Source organism: Alligator sinensis, unplaced genomic scaffold, assembly GCF_000455745.1.
Source record: "Alligator sinensis unplaced genomic scaffold, ASM45574v1 scaffold560_1, whole genome shotgun sequence".
Taxonomy (NCBI): Eukaryota; Metazoa; Chordata; order Crocodylia; family Alligatoridae; genus Alligator; species Alligator sinensis.
The window spans coordinates 3,312,908-3,333,682 of record NW_005841837.1 but is presented as its reverse complement, the minus strand read 5'-3'; the positions used below and the strand labels follow the sequence as shown (position 1 = coordinate 3,333,682).

The following is a 20,775-nucleotide window of genomic DNA, read 5'->3' as shown; positions in this document are numbered from 1 at the left end:
ACTCTTTCCTGCCTGTGCAGGGGGTTGGACTCGATGATCTATTGAGGTCCCTTCCGACCCTAACATCTATGAATCTATGACTGAGAGTCTCAGGCTCTGCCCTTTCCCCTCCCCCTCCCCCTCCAGGCAGGGCCAGGGGTTTCCTGCCTTGTTTGCAAACAGCTCTTGCAGGCTGGAGCTCAACCAGCCTGCAGAGCTCTTTGAAAAAGCATGGAATCCGTGCGTTTCTCTGCTAAAAGGAGAAATCCATGTTTTCTCTGATAAAAGGAGGAAATCCGTGGTTTTCTCGGTTTTTCCATGGAAAACAGAAAACCCAGATCTCTGATCATCAGAAATTTCAATTATTGCATCATAGATACTGCCATGCTCATAGTGAAGAGGCTTCAGGGCTCTCCCATCTTGTTCCACTCAATGGTTTCACATTTGGAGAAGGCACATGGCGGATAACCTCCCAACAGTGTGTTGAACCTGAGAAAAACACATAAACGCGTTGCACTAGGTCAAAGAAACTACTTGACTCCAAACAACATTTGGCAGCATCATTGACAACCAAATTCAGAGTATGTGTACGGCAAGGAACAAAAAAGTCCTGAGGATTAATTTACATTATTCTCCTTTGTACACCATTGTCTTATCCTTCATATTACTCCCATTGTCATAGTCTTGGCCACGTAAGTTCTCAGAAAATGACGTTCCTTCAAGCTCTTGGAGTACGCTTTCCATCATAAAAGCACCAGTCTTTTCCTTCAATGGTACAACCCCCACCAAATTTTCGTTTATGAGCACTTCAGCATTATCCACATTTGCAGATTTTGCCACATCTACAAAGCGAATGATCATTGTCATCTGCTCAACATGACTTGCATCTTGTGTGCAATCCAGAATTATTGAAAAGTATTTTGCAGAATGGGCAGCTTCTAAGATATTCTCTTTAACAGCATTTGCTAGGATTTGAATCAGTTCATTCTGCAGCCTTTTCCCAAGGTAATGAACATGTGTTTCATGGTCACTTATTTTACGTAGATGCTCCTTCATGACTGGATCAAACAAAGCCAGGTATTCAATACATTTTAAGAAGTTGCTATTACCAGCACTGTATAATTTTTCATTTGCCTCGCAGAATGCCAAGTTTTGCCCACTGAGAACTCTCACTAAAGCAATCAGTCACTCCAATATTTGCTGCCAGTATTCTTCTTGTCGCTTGATCCCACATAAATTTTCTTCATCAAAGGTTTTCTGTTTTTTCAATCGCAGTTCAAGTTCTTTCCAGTTTTGGAAATTTCCCAAATGTTCACTACTTTTTTCATGAGAAGAGAGAATTACAGATATGTTTCTCCAGTCCTTTGAACTGTTTTCAGTAAGTGATGATGCACCAATTGCTTTACTGCTAAACATCTTGCAGCAGAAGCAAAACACTGCGTCTTTTGACACTGAATATTGTAGCCACTGTCAATGCATTTCTTCCCCATTGGTGAGTTTGTTCTTGTAATGACATGCAGAGAATTTTCTTTTATTTCCATCTTTAGGGACGTGAAATTCCTGAACTTGTTTGGGTCCATGTTCCACCAGAATTAGTCACACATGGTCATCATATCTAGGCCATGTAGCAGGGTCACCATACTGTAACTTGTTTGCACCTTCCTCATTGTCCAAGGGAGAGACAGATGGAGGCCTCAGAACACTCTCCCATGGCAGGACCCAAGGCAGGGCTGACCCACCTAGGGAAGAAAGAGAGAATCCCTGAAGGCAGGGCACACTTACCTTTTGTAGGAAAAACAGAGCCAGATGAGCCACGCTGAGACGAACCGCCGGCGCAGGTCATGAGCTGCTTTTATTGCCAGCTGGGAACAGTGCCAGCTGATGACATCATTAAGAATTGCCATCTGGCTGATTTAGAAGCTGGCAGTAGAGAAATGGAGAGGAAGGCAGCATCACCACTGGGGACAGAAGGGGAGGCTTCTCCCCAGGCTGCACCTGGGCAGTGTTGGCAACCTGAAAAGTATACTGGCAGGGACCTGATGGAGGGGTCCAGGATTTATTGAACAAGGCACTACACTGGCCTGGTGGGGTGACCAGGCTAAAGAGGACAGTGTCAAGGGACCTTGGAGCCCTGTACCCCAACTGTTCCTTGTCTTTCTTCTTAAATGGTTCTGAGTTTCACAGGGCCCTGAAGCAGGGAGAAGGGGCCAAGGGCAGCCTCCATGGGCCAGGAGGAGCCAGGATAGCATGGCAGATGGTAGCATAGTGAGGGAAGACCCGGCATTTTGACCAGGACAGTCCGACATCCCATGGGCAGCTCACACTGAAAGAAGCTGGGTGACAAGTGAGGAGAAGAGGAGGCAGGCAAAGACATCAGAAGGGCAAGCCGGTGGTCCAACAGCTGGCTGATCTGAGGGTTGGCGCATGGCTGGGGTGTAGGGGAGGTGGAACCCCAAGAATGCTCGCTAAGGGCAGTGCCCGGTCCGCAAGGAGTGACGAGAAGGAGCCCCAACACTGAAGGAAAAGACCAGGTCATGGTAGGCAAGTATTGGGGCCTCCTTTGGGGTGAACGTGACCTAATGCCAATGCCACCGGAACACACCCTGTGGTCTGTATGCTTCAAAGCAACAAGAGAGCGCCTCGACGAGGCCAGACGGGTGCACTCATCTTTCACATATGTACCTTCTGCTCCCTTATTATCTTTATCTATCTCAACTTCAGCACATGTGTCTGTAAGTGAGTACATTTTCTCAGTTTCAATGTCAGTTTGATGCTATGAGCTGCCTTCATCTTGAAGTAAGCTGCCTTCCTCTTGATGTTGTGAACTGCTTCCATCTTGATGTGGGTGAAATCAAAGATATTTCAGGAAGGAACCCTCTTGCTTTGCTTGTTCTTTTGCCTGTTCAGCTTTTCATTTATGATACTGAGCTCCAGACATTTTTTTTTCTATCTGCCATGGTACCATTCCCCTGAAACAGCTTTAAACTGTTTCAAATAAATTATCAATATAGAGAACAATTAATCTAAGTACAATTTCAAAGAAAATTCTGACTGTGATTACATTAATAATGTGGACAATTGATTAAATTATCTTGAAAGAAATATGGCTAGGCACTGCGTAAAGTGATCTAATGGGTGAACCACCCCTGCAATCAGGAACGTATTTGTTAATATGTACAACTAAGGGTGTAAACATGGTAACTGGTTATCTAATGTTGGTCAAGACTGTGTGGTCAAGCAGATGTTTTCATGTTTATCAAGGAGCTTTGTAAACTAAGTATTATTTCCTGTGTATGGTACTCTACTAATTGACATCTTCTATCTAGTAGGTAGCCAGGTTCTCCCAGCAAATGAATACTTCCTTAGCATGGTCCTCTGTAAAGTAAATTGTCATTGTCCATTGAGTAGTTATGTTGACTTATCTCACACATCCCGTCAGATTTCTGGGTCGACCAACCTTACATGTTCTGTACACAAAGTCATACAACTCTTTCCATATACAACAATGATACAGGCATTATTGTATGAGCTAATTAAAGAAGATCTTTTGAGCTTGCTAGCAATTGATTCTGCATTAACACACATATTCTAAATGCCTATGTATCTCTCACATGAGTATCCAACCATAATATGTACATAAAGGCTTACCTCTAGCTCAACTTACTTTAAAAAAAATCACATGCTTTCTTACAAAAATTAAATGTAATGATTCAGCAATCCTACTCCGACCATTTCTAGACATTATAAAATTGAGAATATTAAACATGACCACTCAGGTGTACCTACAATAATAACTACATTTGTACATCAGTTCTACATCATATAAATTTAATGAGATCTACAAAATCAAACCAAGAAATTCCTAAGTTGAAGCCTGTTTCCTGAATTATGGGCACAATACATATCTGTACCTGGAGTTGGCGTATTTTGGTCATCTTACCCTTGATGAAATCTTAAATGCAATTGATGAACTCTAGGGTGCTTTAGATTTTAAAAATGGTGGTTGGAAGGGAGAAGGAAGATGTAAGAAATCAATGTCACGAGCTGTAAGATGATATAGGAGTAGGGGTTTGTTTTTTAGGATCGTTTTTTAGGTTCGTTGCCAGTGGTATGGCTCTTGTCATAAATCCACTTGAGAGTTGAAAAGTTAGGAGTTGTGATTCTACTGATCTTTCCTCTGAGATCTTTTCAGAGGTCTTTCTCCTCCTACTGAACCAAAGGTCTTAGACCAAAGGGGAGCCATAGCCAGCCAGGGCTGTTATTTAGAATAATGTTCCTATTATTTTGTTCTGCATATAATTTTGGCAACCTAGGCAAACCGCCTAGTTCGCCTAATAGTTGGACCAGCCCTGACTGGGGATGACCTTGGAGGAGTCTCCCTGGTGGATTTCCAGGTCTGGAACATGTGAGCAGGAGCGAGTTGCAGGGGCAAGGTAAGCTACTAATGCTGCTGCATAGATGCACCCTAAAAGTAACAGGGCCAGGACACAAAACATTTACAATGGTTTAATTTACATTGTTTTCCTACTCTGATATAAATTTCCACTGAGATCTGGAGCAGACAGACAAGCAGCTATTCTGGATTAGCTGCACATGATCAATTGCTGTCACTGCACCTCATCACTAGATGCTAGGGAAGCAGTGAATAGCCTGTCTTGAGCAAATGGCTGCCATGGGATGAGCTATGGACAGACAACACCTATACCAATATAACTTACACTGGTGTCATTTTACCTCTTATTTTTCTCAGATTCACACAAGATTCAAGCTACGTCAGTACAGGCTTGGATTTCATGGGTTTGTTCCTTTTTTACACTGGTATAATCACTGATTATATCAGTACAGAGGTGGTTAAACATGTTAGTCTGAAGTCATGTACAACATAGGGCTGGGTGACACTTTAGAGACTTACCTGATTCAGAGGCATGAGATTTCATGCATAGGAGCCAGTGATACACTCCCATCCCTTTTGGGATCTTTCCTGCCACACCTTTGATGGGAGATATAAACTTACAAATTTAGCACGAATGGAATTAACAGCTACTTTTATAGTGCCTCAGCTCAGTAGGATGTCACCCTGTTACCAGTCCTAATAGTCTCCCACCACCCCAAGGTAGGCGCAGGACTCTATGAATGTTACTCAGTTCATATCAGTCTTTAACTCTGGTGACCGGTTGCTGGCTGGACTCGCCCATAACTTATTGTGCCTTCTCTCTCTCTCTTTACAATGTTACTGCGTCTTACCTGCTGATCAAGTGCCATCTCAGCTGACCAGTCAGGTAAGTATATAAACAGGTCCTCCTCTATGGCAGGTTGTCTACCTGCTCTGATGAAATTTGTTCCTACCCTGCACCTCCACACAGGGGAACTCTCACTCCTCTGCAAGTCTCTCTCAACTTCTCTTGCTGCTCCCTTTCCGGTGGTTGTTACCATGTTGACTTCCGTTTTTATCGTCACCTTGCCTCACCTGTTGTGAGTCAGATCCCTAACACTTTCTAGGTGGGCTGACCCATGAAGCAGACTACTACCTGACTACTCCATCTCGCGGGCACTATGCTGTCTCTCATCTTGGGTCTTATTCCTTGTCTCTTCAAGTAACAGGGATTTAATAGCTCCCTGTTACACTATGAATAGTTGGACTGGCAGAACAAAAAGGATCCACCAAGACTGGTGGACAGTAAGTGTTGTTTCAAATTAAATCAGCCTGCTGGAGGCAGTTAGGAGGTGATCCAATCACACCCCAGTTTGCTCATCTACTTGGTATACAAGGGATACCTTCTCACCTTTTCAATTTATGGACCTTCCCCAGGCTGCTTTGTGTTGGGGGGTAGCATACTGCACCTATGTATTTTAGCTTCTGTGGGTCTCATTTGGCTCCAGCACCATCTCTGGTTTTACCCTCTGGCATGCTTCTTTGGTACAGACATTGTCCACAGCTCCTTTATGGAAGTAGGACATCCAGGACCAGCTGTCAGACCCCCAGGACCAGTGATGACCTCCAGTAGCCAAATCTCATGCTTTTCCAGAATCCCAACATTTGTGTCTACAAGCGAGATTTTCTGGGACATGTAATATATGAAACAAACGTGTACAGATGTTGTAATAGTCCCCAAAATCAAATATACCTTACTTTTGCTAGCAGAAGTAATATACAGATCTAGAAAAAGTGACAATGATATAAAAAAAACAAAACAACTACACACATTTCCCTGCCTTAGTTTTCTCACTGATCTCAAGTATTTTTTGGTCTTAGGTCAGAATTCATGTGGCTTCTTCTCCAGAACTCAGTCTTTTCTTACTCCTACAGCCAACTTTCTACTTTGGGTCTCTTTGTGCTCTCCAAAATGGATAATGAGAAGTTCTTCCTCAGATAATTCCAGTCCCCTTTATCAGGGGATCATTTGGCCAGCCTTCTGAGGATATCGATTCCCCTACCAGCTGACCCATTGCCTAATGACTGCTCTCTGGGGCTTTAGTCTTGAACACTGGTTTGCTCTGAGCAGTACTATTTCTTATCCAAGTAGTTTCTTCAATGAATTGGACAATCAGCAACATTTAATGACACCCCATCATTAGTCCTTTGTCAAGTGCAAGATTTTCTCCTGTCACCTCATGTGGCATTAGTTCAATATGGAGGCAAATGACAGCAGAGGCAGCAAACAACCTCCACACACAAAACGGAACTCAAGTCCAACACAAGTACAATATAGTTTCCAATATTAAGCAGAATTCATAAGCTGTATACGGACACAATGCCCAAATTAGTATGCATGCATACACCCACACCATTTATAAAGAAAGGTATGATCTGGACCAAGGCGGTAGAACCAGTTTCTCATCTCCTAGTCAGGAAGACATCCTAATTTAGGAAAATTTCCAATAGGACTTAATCACATACTCTATTAATGTGCATAGTACAATAGTGTCCTTATCCAAAACTAGAGTTATTAGGCCTTACAAGTAATACAATTAATAAATTGTGTGTGTTAAGATCAGCTCTGAAAAAACTGAAGACATTTGTTAATGTATGTGTTTGTAAATTGCAAAAAAAGAAAAAGCACTAAAAACCCAGCCTAGTTTGGTTTCAACTGATGTGTTAACAATGGGGAAAAATGTAAATTGACACTTTGGAGCTATTAAAATTCAACAGAGGTTTTGTCTCTTGAACTGAGATTTTGCAGGCGATTAGCCTACAGTATGAACCGATACACTTGAATACATCAGAAAAAGACATTAACAACAGCCTGGCTACTTAGTTTAGAAAAGCAGCCACTGTGTCCCATAGTGGATTTTTGTCAACCAAAGTTTCATCTGAATGTTGAATATACTAAGTCATTGTGCATGTATAGCACCAGCATTAATACGATGGACTGTTACAGCTTCAGAAGCATTGGTATGATCTATCAGGTCAATAATATGCATGTTAAATAGTCTCTCTAGCACTCCTGAATACTGTAAACAGCAGAGCTAAGATTTATCAGGTGAGCAGAGCTAAGGTTTATCAGATGAAAATCCACTTTTATAAGAAGACTAAATCATCAAAGACCACAGTGTTCAAAATAATGCAAGTCTGCAGATGATACCAAGCTGGGAGCAGTAGTAGATATGCTGGAGAGTAGGGTTAGGATCCAAAGAGACCTCAACAAATTGGAGGATTGGACCAAAAGAAATCTCATGATGTTCTATAAGGAAAAGTGCAAAGTCCTGCACTTAGGACAGAACAATCGATGCACCAGTAAAGGCTGGGAACTGACTGGCTGGGCAGCAGCTCTGCAGAAAAGGACCTGGGGATTACAGTGGACAATCAGTTGATTATGAGTCAAGACTGCGCCCTAGTTTCCAAGAAGGCTAATGGCATACTAGGCTGCATTGGCAGGAGTGTTGCCAGCAGATCAAGGGAAGTTATTATTCCCCTCTATTCATTACTGTTGAAACCACATCTGGAGTTCTGAGTCCAGTTTTGGGCCCCCCACTACAGAAGGGATGTGTACAAATTGGAGAGAGTCCAGTGGAGGGCAACAAAAAAGCTTAAGTGGCTGAGGCACATGACTTCTGAAGAGAGGCTGAGGGAACTGGTCTTATTTAGTCTAGAAAAGAGAAGACTGAGGGGGGATTTAATAGCAGCCTTCAACTACCTGAAGGGTGGTTCCAAAGTGGGTGGAGCTAGACTGTTCTCAGTGGTGACAGATGACAGAACAAGGGGGAATGGTCTCAAGTTGCAGCAAGAGAAGTTTAGGTTAGATATTAGGAAAAAACTCTCTCACTAGGTGGGTAGTAAAACACTTGAACAGGTTACCCAGAGAGGATGTGGAATATCTATCCTTGGAGGTTTTTAAGACCCAGGGTAGACAAAACCTTCACTGGGATGATGTAGTTGGGGATGGTCCTGTTTTGAGGAGGGGGTTGGACTAGATGACCTCCTGAGGTCCCTTCCAAACCTAATTTTCTATCATTCTGTGATTTTCTGAGGCATGCTTTGAGTCTAAAAGAAAGGTTGAGAACTACTAGTTTCAGAAAGGGATTCTACCAGCCTTTCTCCTGCAAAGTTCATGGGGCTGGATAGATTGTAGAGGCCATGCAGTTCATTTTCTGGCTGTAACCATTATTTCACAACCTTTACTTCACTGAGCATGCTGGGTCTTCTTGTATAGTTTGGGACTGGTCAAAATGGCCAGACAGGTTAGGTAGGGTGAGGGACAAGGATAAAACACACAGTCCAAATATGCACTGCTGTTTACAGTTAAAGAGATACAAATACGAAACCAATAGTTGCATAGTGCAATGGCTGCATTTGTAAAAAATCATTCATTTCCATTATATCAATATGTTCATCTTTTTCCATGCGCAAATGAATGTTTTGCTCAAAACAGGTAGGCATAATGACCAGGTATGCCTGTAAAAATGCTGCTTTGTGGTTTTTAAGAGGTATGCACTGTTCTTTGTGAATGTGCTTCTTCCACCTGCATTTAGAAATGGTTTAAGTCTGTAGCTACATAGAATAATGCTCATTAGCAGTGGACCTGTTCATCAGTCCTGATTCTCATTAAACTTCAACTGGGAGGCAGTGCTGTTTATTAAGCAGGGCATTGGCTCTGCAAACCAGAAGACCTGAATTACAATCTCTAGTCTGCTACTAGCCCAGCACTGACCTTGAGAAAATGACTACACCTTGCTATCCCTCAGTTATCCCTCCAAAACGTTGTCTATCTATTTAGTATATAAGCCCTTCAGGGCACTTACTGCCTCTTACTGTATGTATAGAGAATGCCTTGCACAAGATGGCTTTGATCTCATCTGAGGTTTCCATATGGCACCATACTACAGGAGACTCGAGTATAGTTTTAGTTTTGACATCAGTACTGAACATTAATAAAAATGCAAATCTCTGTGCATTTATAATAAACTTAAACAACATGTTACTGTAATGATTAGAGAAAATGTTTTATATCCCATGATTACAGTAGTGCATGGGTCAGAGATAATCTTGATGGCTCATAAATCTGATTTATGATGCCGGTTTGTTTCTGTTTTCCTTTCTTCTATCCAGTGTAATGAACCAAGCTGAAAAATCTTGCCAAAGCGCATAAATTAACTTCCCAGTATCCACATGGTGGACTATTAGTTTTCTTTATGGGTGTTTCCTGGCTTTTATCACAACAGCATCTTACAACCATTAATGAATTTACCCTTACAACAGCAGCCAGAGGTAGAGAAAGAACCTTACTGCTACCATTGGGAAACTGACACTGAGTTAGTGACATGCCTCAAATCACGCAGAGAGTACACTGCAGAGCTGGGACTTGAACTCAGGAGACTCAATCTAATACCATACCCACAGGAACAGCCTCCCTACTTTATATGGTTTGGTTACAGAACTGCAAGAAGTCTCATGAGGCATCTAAACAATGCAGTCTACTTAATATAAACTTAACATCTTCAGCTGTGGTGACCTCAAGCCTATTGAGGTAGTCTGTGAAACCTGCCTTCTAAACACTACATTACAAATCAACTACTTAAGGGGAGAGGAGTGGGAAGAGAAAGGGGAAGCTAATCAGACCTTTCACTCAGCAGTGCTCATTAGCCCACTTGAAGCAACGCATGGATACAGCTACATTGCTTCTGATTTAGGGCATAGCCTACACAGAGCAGCAGGGTGTCCTAGAGTGAACCATTGTCAGGTATTGGCAAGTTTACTATCTAGACATGGCCCCAGCTGTTCATCTGAATCTGGAAATTCTGAGTAGTGTGATTACTGTATAGCCTGATTACTGTAGTGGGATTACTGTATAGACTGATTTTTGTGTGAGTCGCCAAAAGAATGTCTCCTTCCAGCTAACTGCAGTATTTGTTGTTGTTGTTGTTGAATTTGGTTTATTGGGTTTTTTATTTTTTCTGACTGCTTTGGTTTCATCTGTGTAGGCAATAAGGAGACTTTGAGACAGCGCAGTTTCTTTTTAGAATATTCATTTCTCTTGTCTTGATAGATAAAAGCAGAGCTACAAGACAAGCAGAACGACTGGTACAAGATAGATTAATAGAAAGAGATAGCTCTCTGTTTCCTACTAGAACAACAGCTGCAATATCATCATGGGCTCCAAAAGGACAGAAATGTGTGTCTGTGGTCATTGTTCAGCTTTGGCAAGCAACTGTGGAGATACTGTGCCGGCAGCTATTGATACGGAGGGTAAGTCTCTTTTACTGCTTTTGTGAGAATTCACTTTGCATTACCCATGGTACTTTGCAATTTTGCTGTTGAAATATGCACCACTGACAAGTCATCTTAACCCAGATAAAGTCAGCAGAGCCTAGTATGCAGAACAGCATTTCAAAAGCCAACAGCCAATTTTCCTGTGCAACAATTGTGCATTGAGTTGATTCCTAGATATGAATATCTCTTTCAATGAGAGTTTCCCAAGGGAGGGGAAATCCAAAAGCTGGGACTGAAAGTGAAATTCTGTGGGGACTTTAGCATGAAGCTTTGCCTGGCAACATTCTTGCTGCAAAAACAAGAGAAAAATCACTGGTCCTAATCCTCCTGCTTACATATTTTGGCAGCTTCCTTTTATTTAAAAAGGAAATACAAATAAAAATTCATCTTGCTCCTATTTTGGAAAGAGACCAGTTGCTAAGACAGGAATGTTGGTTTTATTTATTTTTTTTTAAATCCCCCTAACTTTTTTTGCACTGGGTCTTTGATCATTTAGGAAAAGGTACTTTATTTTCTCCTTTTTACAATCATAAAATAAAAAACAGCACTTAAATGCAACTCAGAGATGTTTTAGTGCTCAGATTTTACTGGTTAGTTATTCTGGATAAGTTGTCATAAACCAACAAGGACTTTTTATAGCCCTTGGCTTGGGTTCTACTATTGTCAGTTCTATGCCAGAGGAACTCCGTTGATTTCGGTGAAGACTGAAATCAAATGGGAGTAGAATCCGGTCCTACATATTTCCTGCTTCTACATTTTCTTCCCATGTTTGTGTCCTTTATACTTTTTGTTTTTTAACAAAATGGTTATTTTAATATTAGCAAAGTTTGGGGCTTTGACTATACAAGGTTTAGACAAGGATGATCCTGCCTTGAGCAGATGATTGAACTAGATACCAGCCTGGGGTCCCTTCCAGCCCTATTTTCTTTGATTCTGTACACCTAGATGCAAACACACATACAAACTTTCAATGCTGTATGTGCTATATTTTAGCATGTTCCAAAATGAAACTTGCAGATAGAATCATAGTGGGAAATATGGTTTAAGATAATGGCAATCTCTTCATTAGACCCATTCACCTGCTGTTATACTTGATAACACACATGCCCACTCCACTGTTTCCATTTCTCTTTCAATCTGTTAGTACCTCTTTGCAACTGCTAGGAGCACTGATATGGGAAAAATAGATTTTAAAAGCAGCACTATCACCATCGTCACTTATTTCCCCATCATGGAGGGCTTCCAGATATGAACTTTTTTACTTGGATTAAGAAAAGCTGTCTAATTTTGGAACAGAGAGCTTCTTATTTTTGTCTTAGAAATAACTCCTTTAATTTCTCATTTTTTACATCTCTTGAGCAATTTAACTGAGCCAGAAATTTTTAATCCAGTTGTTTAAAGGTATCTCCACTTCATCCTCCCCAACCCAATATATTATTATTGTTATAGCTGTGCTTACAGGCCCTAATTAGTTTGAGATCCCCCTTGTACTAGGTGCTGTACAAATATACAAATACACAACCGGGGCTCATAGTAGAGGTGATATCTTTTATTAGACCAACAAGATTTTTGCAAAAAAAATTCTTTAATTGCAACCTTTCGGACACAAACACCCTTCATCAGGCATCAGAGAAAAGATTGTAAAAGTCCTCCTGGGTAGAAATGAAAGCTCATATTTCACAGGGTTTCACAGAGGAGTCAAAAGATGGAAAGCTCACTCCTCTGGGCGCACAGTTCTTAGCTGATAGGTGTCTCTCAGCTCTCTTGAGATGCTTTGTGATATGCAAATTACCTTGAGCAAAGGCAGGAGCAGTATCTCAGGTTAAAGGCAGTAAAAAATTGCTTCCTGTTTGGGAAATTATGAAAATTTCATTTTAAAAAATTGGCTAAAATTTCTACCCAGGAGGACTTTTACAATCTTTTCTCCAATGCCTGAAAAAGGGTGTTTGTGTCCGAAAGCTTAAAATTAAAGATTTTTTTTTGCAAAAATCTTGTTGGTCTAATAAAAGACATCACCTCTACTATGAGCCCCGATTGTGTATTTGTATATTTGTACAGCACCTAGCACAATGGGGATCCCAGACAAATAGGGGCCTGTAAGCACAACTATAACAATAATAATACATTGGGTTGGGTTTGGGCAGGATGAGGTGGAGATGCCTTTAAACAACTGAATTAAACATTTCTGGCTCAGTTCAATTGCTCAAGATATCACCTCTACTATGAGCCCTGATTGCTTTTTCCTCTAGACCAATGCAGCTACCTGGATACCGTATGAATACACAAGAATATGTGGTACCTGCCCCAAATTCAGACTCTAAGGCATTAGTTCTGCAAAGCTGTAGGTTTTACTTTAACCACTTGGGAAGGTGTGTGACAGATTCTATAACTATTAATTAGTTTCTGTGACACTTGGAGGAAGTCAATTGATATTATATACAATTTACCAAGGCAATCTTAATTTCAGTACTCACTGGGTGCATCTACATGTGCAATTAATGCACAAAAAGCTTACTGCACAGTAAAATACTGTGCAGTTAGCTTTCTGTGACAGCACATCTACCCACAGGAGCAGTTCAGGGCAGGGGAATGAACACCTACCCTCCTCTCCTGCCATATGGTAGCCAGGGGGAGCTCTAAGCATATGGTACCCTCCCGCACAGCTCTTTCCCAGCCTCCTGCCCCTATTAGACAACCCGGTCAGGGAGTCTGGGAAAGAGTCCCCTCCCCTGCAATTCTTTCCAGGCCCTCTGCCCTGACTGTCCAAATTCCTGCAGAGCCAGGGGCTCGCAGCTGGCTGCCACACTAGCGGGGCAGCTCCCAGCTGCCCCTGGCTGAGCGGAGAGTCTCTTAGATGAGCAGGGAGGGAACAGCTCCCCAGTCCTGGCGCTACTCAGCTCCCCACTCCTGTGGTGATCCAGGAGCCCCGCAGCACCAGGATGGAGGAGGAGGGCAGAGAGGGACCTGGTCCCCACACCGATGAATTACCAGCTCCTGGGTGAGCCAAGAGCTGAGCAGTGCCAAGACCAGGCTTTCTGCTGGTGTGGTTGACTGGGAGCAAATTTGGTCCTAGTCAGCACCTACATGAGCCCTACTGTGCAGTTAGTTTAGTACCTGTATTTAGTTTATGCATACAGTTACAGGGTGATGCTTTACTGTGCAGTATATTAGCCTACTGCACAGTAAATCATCTCATGTAGACACATCTACTAGGCCTCCACTATAGTCCCCAAACTACTCCCATGCCTGAAAATTCACATGTATAAAGTTTTGCAGAGTTGTAGAGTAATATTAGCTCTCCTATAGTTTTAATATTTTCCATACCACTTACATCATCTTCCAATGATTCTGGTTGTTTTATGGCTACAAGGTGGATGCATTTTGCGAAATCAAGTTCTACATCAGTATCAATTTGAGCTCTTCCTAATAATGATACAGAAAATCTTGTGAGGACAAGTAATTGGGGGAAATTAACTAATCATCAAGGATGGCAGTGGGCCATTATAAAATAATACCTTGCCTTGCAAGTATTGTGCTTTTCCCCCATGCACCCTCTCCCCCTCCCCACTCCAATTCAGTAATCACTCACTTTCATAGGTAATTCAGTACCAAAGAGTTCACGTTTGTTTAGTTAGTATTTTTAAGGGCTTTACTTTTATATGAAGTAACTCTCAAAAAAACTAATGCTGCTGCTAGCAGAGATGAGTCAGAACCACAACTCCAGAGACCTGTACAACCCAAGCTTTTTGGAAGGTTGACTTCCAAACTAGGTCAGGGTAATGGCGATTGATAACATCAAACCAAAGCACTGAATCCTCTTAGGGATAATTTTTCTAGGATTTTGCAGCTCTGCTTAATACTAAAGGGCTGTGGGGCAGGTGAAAGGTGTCAGAGCTTACACTGGATTTTTGAAGCATCCACTTTTGTTTCACAGACCTAGCAGCAGAGTGAAGCAGGCATAGTTGTGCTTACTTATAAAGTTGTTGGGGTTTTTTTACCCTCTTAATCTGCCCATTCATGAGGAAAATCTGTGCAATTATGATCTCACTAAAACTATTGCCATTTGTTTTGATCAATATTTTTCTTTTTCTGGGAAATGCCTTTTTGACTGCCACAAAAAATACTTTGGTTTGGTGAAGACATTCAATACCTTAATTAATATGTTTACAATAAGTAGAATTAATATATAATATTTCCAGAAGAGTATCTATTCTTAGGAATTTAAATGATCAGGACTCTTCTGCCAAAAACCTATATGTTAAAAGAGGCCCATCTTGCTGGACTATATTGATTATGATGAACTTTGTTTAAATGGAGCAAGGCTTCTGATGGGTTTTCTCCCAGCTTGCCTACTGGACTGCTCAGGATCTCTGGTTTTCAGCTTGGGGACAGCTCTACCATGCAGATCACCCGAAACCACTCCAGGGCTTTGAGACTTGTTGCTATTGGGTGTGGTCCAGGGAGTCGCCAGATGCCAGAAGAACAAGCTTCTCTATTTTGGAAAAGTCTATCCCAAATGTTTTGATATTATCTAAAATCTGTGGCATTTCCTGATTATGAAGAACTTTTTGGAAGTGTTATTTTTTTTTGTTCTAAATCCAAATAAAAGATTTTTTGCTAGGACACAATTATGCCCTAGCAAGCTCCTCTTAGTCCTGCCCCTGCTCACCAAGCCTCTAATGACAAGTCACAGTTGTGCAGGTGAGAGGCAGTCAGAGCAGGTTTTTTGCCTTACTGTGTGACTGTTTCACTAAGCTGAACAGCACTAAGCTGATTAACATTTGTTTGGCTTAGAGGGTAAGGTCTGATCAGGCCCAAAGAGGCTTTTTCACAAACGTTTATTCACAAAACAGTAATTGTTTTCTCTTGGTGTTAAAGAAGCCAATTAAGTCTATAAACATTTTTTCCAAGGCAATCTTAATTTCAGTTCTTAGTATGCCTCAGCTGAACATCCTAAATCACTTTGGTGCATGGGTGCCTAGTACATGGGGGCCCAAGGGCCCTGGTCCACCTCAGGAAGAGTGCTGTCACCTGAAATGTGTACAACTTTCCACATGTCTATCATCTTAGCACCCCCTCCCTCCCACTCTCAGCATCTATGTTTGGTGCTTTAAAAAAATTACTCAGGGGATTCACATTCTAATGCCAGATCCCTATGACAAATTTGTAAAATAACAAATGGAAGTTTATTGGTTGAAATTATAAAATCACTCTTAAAGAGTCTACTTCCATTTGAGCTGTGGTGAAATTAAAAATTTGGTAAGTTGTGGATAATTTGACTGTCACCAGAGAACTTGTTTGATCCAATTTGGACCCATATCTGTTGTATAAAATTTGTATAATACTATTTTACTGGCCCAAGCACAATTCAGCAAATATTGTATATTGACTCCCACTGAAGTTTCATAGATTTCATAGACATTCAGGCTGGAAGGGACCTCGGAAGATCATCAAGTCCAGCCCCCCACCTGAAGGGCAGGAAGTCAGCTGGGGTCATGGGGTCATAGGATCCCAGCAAGATAAGCATCCAATTTACTCTTGAAGGTGTTCAATGTAGGTACTTGAACCACCTCTAATGGCAGACTGTTCCAGACCTTGCGGGCTCGTACAGTAAAGAAATTCTTCCTTATGTCCAGCCTGAAACGGTCTTGCAGGAGTTTATAACTGTTTGACCTCGTCATCCCTTGGGGCGCTCTGGTGAACAAACGTTCCCCGGACACTGGTGGTCACCCCTGATAAACTTATAGGTGGCCATCAGATCACCCCTGAGCCTGCGCTTTTCCAGGCTAAAGAGCCCCATGGCTCTCAGCCTGTCATCATAAGGTCTGTTTTCCTGACCTCTGATCATGCGCATGACTCTTCTCTGGACTCTCTCAAGCTTCTCCACATCCTTTTTGAATTGTGGGGCCTAAAACTGGACGCAGTACTCCAGCTGCAGCCTCACCGAGGCTGAGTACTAAGGGAGAATGATGTCCCGGGATTTGCTTGAGAAGCATCTGTGGATGCAAGCCAGCGTTTGTGATGCTGCAGCTAGTAAAGCAACCAATTGCAGGTTCATGTCCATCGTGTGGTCAATGATGACCCCCAAGTCTCTTAACCCAAGTTAAGAGACTATGTATGTAGTTAAAGTTAAGTGTGTGTTTAAGTGATCTGCTGAATCAGGTCCAAATATCAGTCCTTTCACCATTCTGGTCTGCCATCCTGGCAGCCCAAAAGTAGTAGACAGCTGGATGAAAGAGCAATTCTGTGATTCCTCTTTCACAGGAACTCTCAGATAGCATCAAGCTAGTTTGATGCCACCTATTTCTTGGCCTCCTTCATAGATTTCATAGACATTAGGGCTCGAAGGAGCCTTGTGAGATAATTGGGTCCAGCCCCCTGCCCAAAAGGCAGGAAAGTCAGCTGAGGTCAGATGACCCCAGCAAGATAATCATCCAAATTCTTGAACGTGTCCAAAGTAGGTCTATTCCAGACTCTGGAGAGTCGGACAGTAAAGAAATGTTTTCCTATGTCAAGTCTAAAACGGTCTTCCAGCAGTTTGTGACCATTTAACCTCCTCTTCCCTTGGGGTGCCCTGGTGAACAGACATTCTCCCAGATCCTGATGCACACCCCTTATGTACTTATAGGCTGCCACCAGGTTCCCCCTGAGCCTAGGCTTCTCCAAGCTGAGAAGTCCCAGGCCTCTCAGCCTCTTCTCATAAGACCTGCTCTTCTGACCTCTGATCATGCGTATGGCTCTCCTCTGGACTCTCTCAAGCTTCTCCACATCCTTTCTAAAGTGTGGAGCCCAGAATTGGATGCAGTACTCCAGCTGTGGCCTCACCAAGATCAAGTAAAGCAGGAGGATGACATCTTGGGTCTTCCTTGAGATGCATCGGTAGATGCAAGACAGGATTTTATTTGCCTCGCTGGCTGGTCATTTTCATTTTGTGGTCATCATGATTCCCAAGTCTCTTTCGGTCATGGTGCTAGTGAGCGTAGCACTGCTGAGCCTATAAGTATGATATGGGTTCTTTCTCCTGAGGTGAAGCACCTTGCATTTCTCTATGTTTCATAGTTTCATAGCTATTAGGGTCAGAAGGGATCTCAATAGATCATCAAGTCCTACCCCCTGCCCTGGGTGAGTGCTAGGGTCATATGACCCCAGCCAGGTGCCTGTCCAGTCTCTTCTTAAAGAGCCCCAAGGTAAGGGACAGCACCACCTCCCTTGGAAGCCCATTCTAGATTTTGGCAACCCTTACCGTAAAGTTCTTCCTGATATCCAACCTAAATCTGCTCTCTGTCAGTTTGTGGTCATTGTTCCTGGTTATTCCAAAGGATACCTTGGTAAACAGAGCATCTCCTATTTCTTTCTGCCTCCCCCTCCCTCCCCACCCCGATGAATTTGTAAATGGCCACAAGATCCTCTCTCAGACTTCTTATGCGGAGGCTGAAGAGATCCAGGTCCCTCAGTCTCTCCTCGTAGGGCCTTACCTGCAGGCCCCTAACCATATGATTGGCCCACCTCTGAACCCTCTTGAGGTTATCCACATCCCTCTTGAAGTGCGGTGCCCAGAACTGGATGCAGTACTCCAACTGTGGCCTGACCAATGCTGCATAGAAGGGAAGTATCACCTTCCTGGACCTGTCCATGATGCACCTGCTAATGCATGATAGAGTGTGGTTAGCTTTACTGATTACTTCATCACATTAACAGCTCATATTCATCTTGAAGTCAACTATGACTCTGAGATCCCTTTCTGCTGCTGTGCTGCTGAGATGGTCATCCCCTAGCCCATAGGTGTGTTGGTGATTCCTTCCCACTAGATGCAGCACTTTGCACTTGTCTTCGTTGAACTGCATCCTATTCTTTTCTGCCCACTTTTCCAACATGTCCAGGTCTGCCTGAATTCGATCTCTTCCCACTAGTATGTTTACTTTACCCCATAATTTCATGTCATCCATGAATTTGGACAGAGTGTTTGCCATGCCCTCATCCAACTTGCTGATGAAGACACTGAATAGTACAGGTCCAAGGACTGAGCCCTGGGGGACCCCACTGCCCACATCTTTCCAGGTCAATACTGACCTGTCCACCACCGCTTTCTGGGTGTGACCCTTAACCCATTTTGTCACCCACCTGACCATGTAATCATCTATGTCACAGCTGCTCAGTTTGTTTACGAGACTAGGATGAGATACCATATTGAAGGCCTTCTTAAAATCCAAGTAGATGACATCTACCTTGACTCCTGCATCTAAGTATTTTGTGACCCGGTCATAAAAAGAAACAAGGTTAGTCAGGCAGGATCTACCTGCTATGAACCTGTGCTGCTTGCCCTTCAGTATTATTTTTCCTGCTGGACTCCCACAAATGTGATCCTTGATAATTTTTTCAAAGGTTTTCCCAAAGATAGAGGTGAGACTAACCAGTCTATAATTACCTGGATCCTCCTTCCTCCCCTTCTTGAAAATAGGGACCACACTGGCCCTTTTCCAGTCCTCTGGGACCTGACCTGAGCACCACAAGTGCTAAAACAGCTATGCCAGTGGCTCTGCTACGACACTGGCCAATTCCTTCAGCACCCTTGGATGAAGATCATCCGGGCCTGCCGACTTAAACACATCCAGCCCCAATAAGTGTCCCTTTACTAGCTCGGTGCTGACTGTTGGTGGGCTGGTGTTCCTTCTGTGCCTATTTATAATGCAATTGGGAGATATGTCTTGATCCATGTTCAGAAACACAGAGTCAAAAAACTAACTGAAGAATTCAGCCTGTCCTGTAGGGGTCCTATGTTACCCTGTGCCTTGTTTTTGCTCGCTCTGAAACTGTGTTGGCTCTCTCTCAGAATGATGCCCTCCATTAGCCTGTTGTTGATGGATTCTTTAATAATTTTTTCCAGGTTCTTTCTAGGGATTGAGGTCAAACTGATTGGACTGCAGTTCCCTGGGTCTTCCTTCCTTTCCTTGTTGAAGATAGGCACCACATTGGCCCTCTTCCAATCTTCAGAAACCTCTCCTGAGCACCATGAGTTCTCAAATATACTCACCATTGGCTGTGCTATGATATCGGGCAACTCTCTTAGCACTCTTGGGTGCATTTTGATCGGGCCCGCTGACTTGTGGATGTCCAGCCTCTAAAGGTGTTCCCTCACAAGGTCTTCACCAATTGTAGGCATATGGTTGCCCTTACCCTGGTAATCCTATGTCCTGTCAGGCAGGGTGATCTCTTTAGGCTGGTGGAAAACCGACGCAAAGTAATCATTGAGGAGATTAGCTTTTTCCTGGGTGTCGGTTGTCAGCTGCCCCATTTGGTTCAGCCCTCCTTGCCTCTGCTTACCCTATTGTATCCCCATGCTGGGAAAAGCATGCCTGTGCTTTGGTATTTCTGAGCCATTGTACTATTCTTAGTAGGCTATTGCAGCAGGCACAGGTTTCAGCAGTCTTGAGGCTGTTCTAAGTGGGCCAGAGTAACTCTGGCCCCCAAATTAACCTTAAAGTAAGGGGGTTTATGCCATCTCTTCCTCCAAAAGCAAGCAGAGTGGAACTTGACATACTGGAAGATCTGGCCCTGGATTTTCATTCCTGTCCTACCAAGCTTGAAGGTGCATGTTGCTTCAAACTGTTGTTCTATTACAAAGTAGCAAATTGCCTGTCAAGAATGCCAGGGGCAGGGGGCTGTCAGAGATAGAGCCCAGCCTCTGGCCCTATGCCCCTGGCTCCCTTCCATCCTCATTCGGCCCTGCCTCCCCCGCCAGCTGTTCCCTCTGCCCCATCACTTTGGGCCTGGCCCCATTCCCCCACAGTGGCTCGGGTCTGGGCCCACTCCCGTCTCCCCCCACCCCCCACTGCAGAGGACCTGACCCCATTCCCCCCCACCCGACTCTGTTTCCCCCTCCGCCAAGGCAGCCTGACCCTGTTTTCCCCTCCCCACCATGGTGGGTCCAACCCCATTACCTATCCCCCTCACACCACCACCACCTCCAAGGAGCAAGGGGGCGGGGGGGAAGCTTGCCCTGCCATCCCCTCCATCCCCCATGGCCAGCACCCCATGCCACTGCCGCCTCCAGGGAGCAGGGCTGGGGGGGGGGGGCGGGGACGGGACTG

The 20,775-nt window shown here is 43.4% G+C and overlaps 2 long non-coding RNA genes across 3 annotated transcripts in view; one reads left to right on the top strand and one right to left on the bottom strand.

The window, feature by feature from the left end:
- LOC112550153 overlaps window positions 1-20,775 on the bottom strand; it is a 107,117-nt gene that overhangs the window by 25,131 nt on the left and 61,211 nt on the right. The window lies entirely within an intron of this gene.
- Window positions 10,040-15,159, top strand: LOC102385629. Its single transcript, XR_322855.2, has 3 exons — window positions 10,040-10,157; window positions 10,464-10,663; window positions 15,069-15,159. It is a non-coding gene; the product is annotated as an uncharacterized LOC102385629 (long non-coding RNA).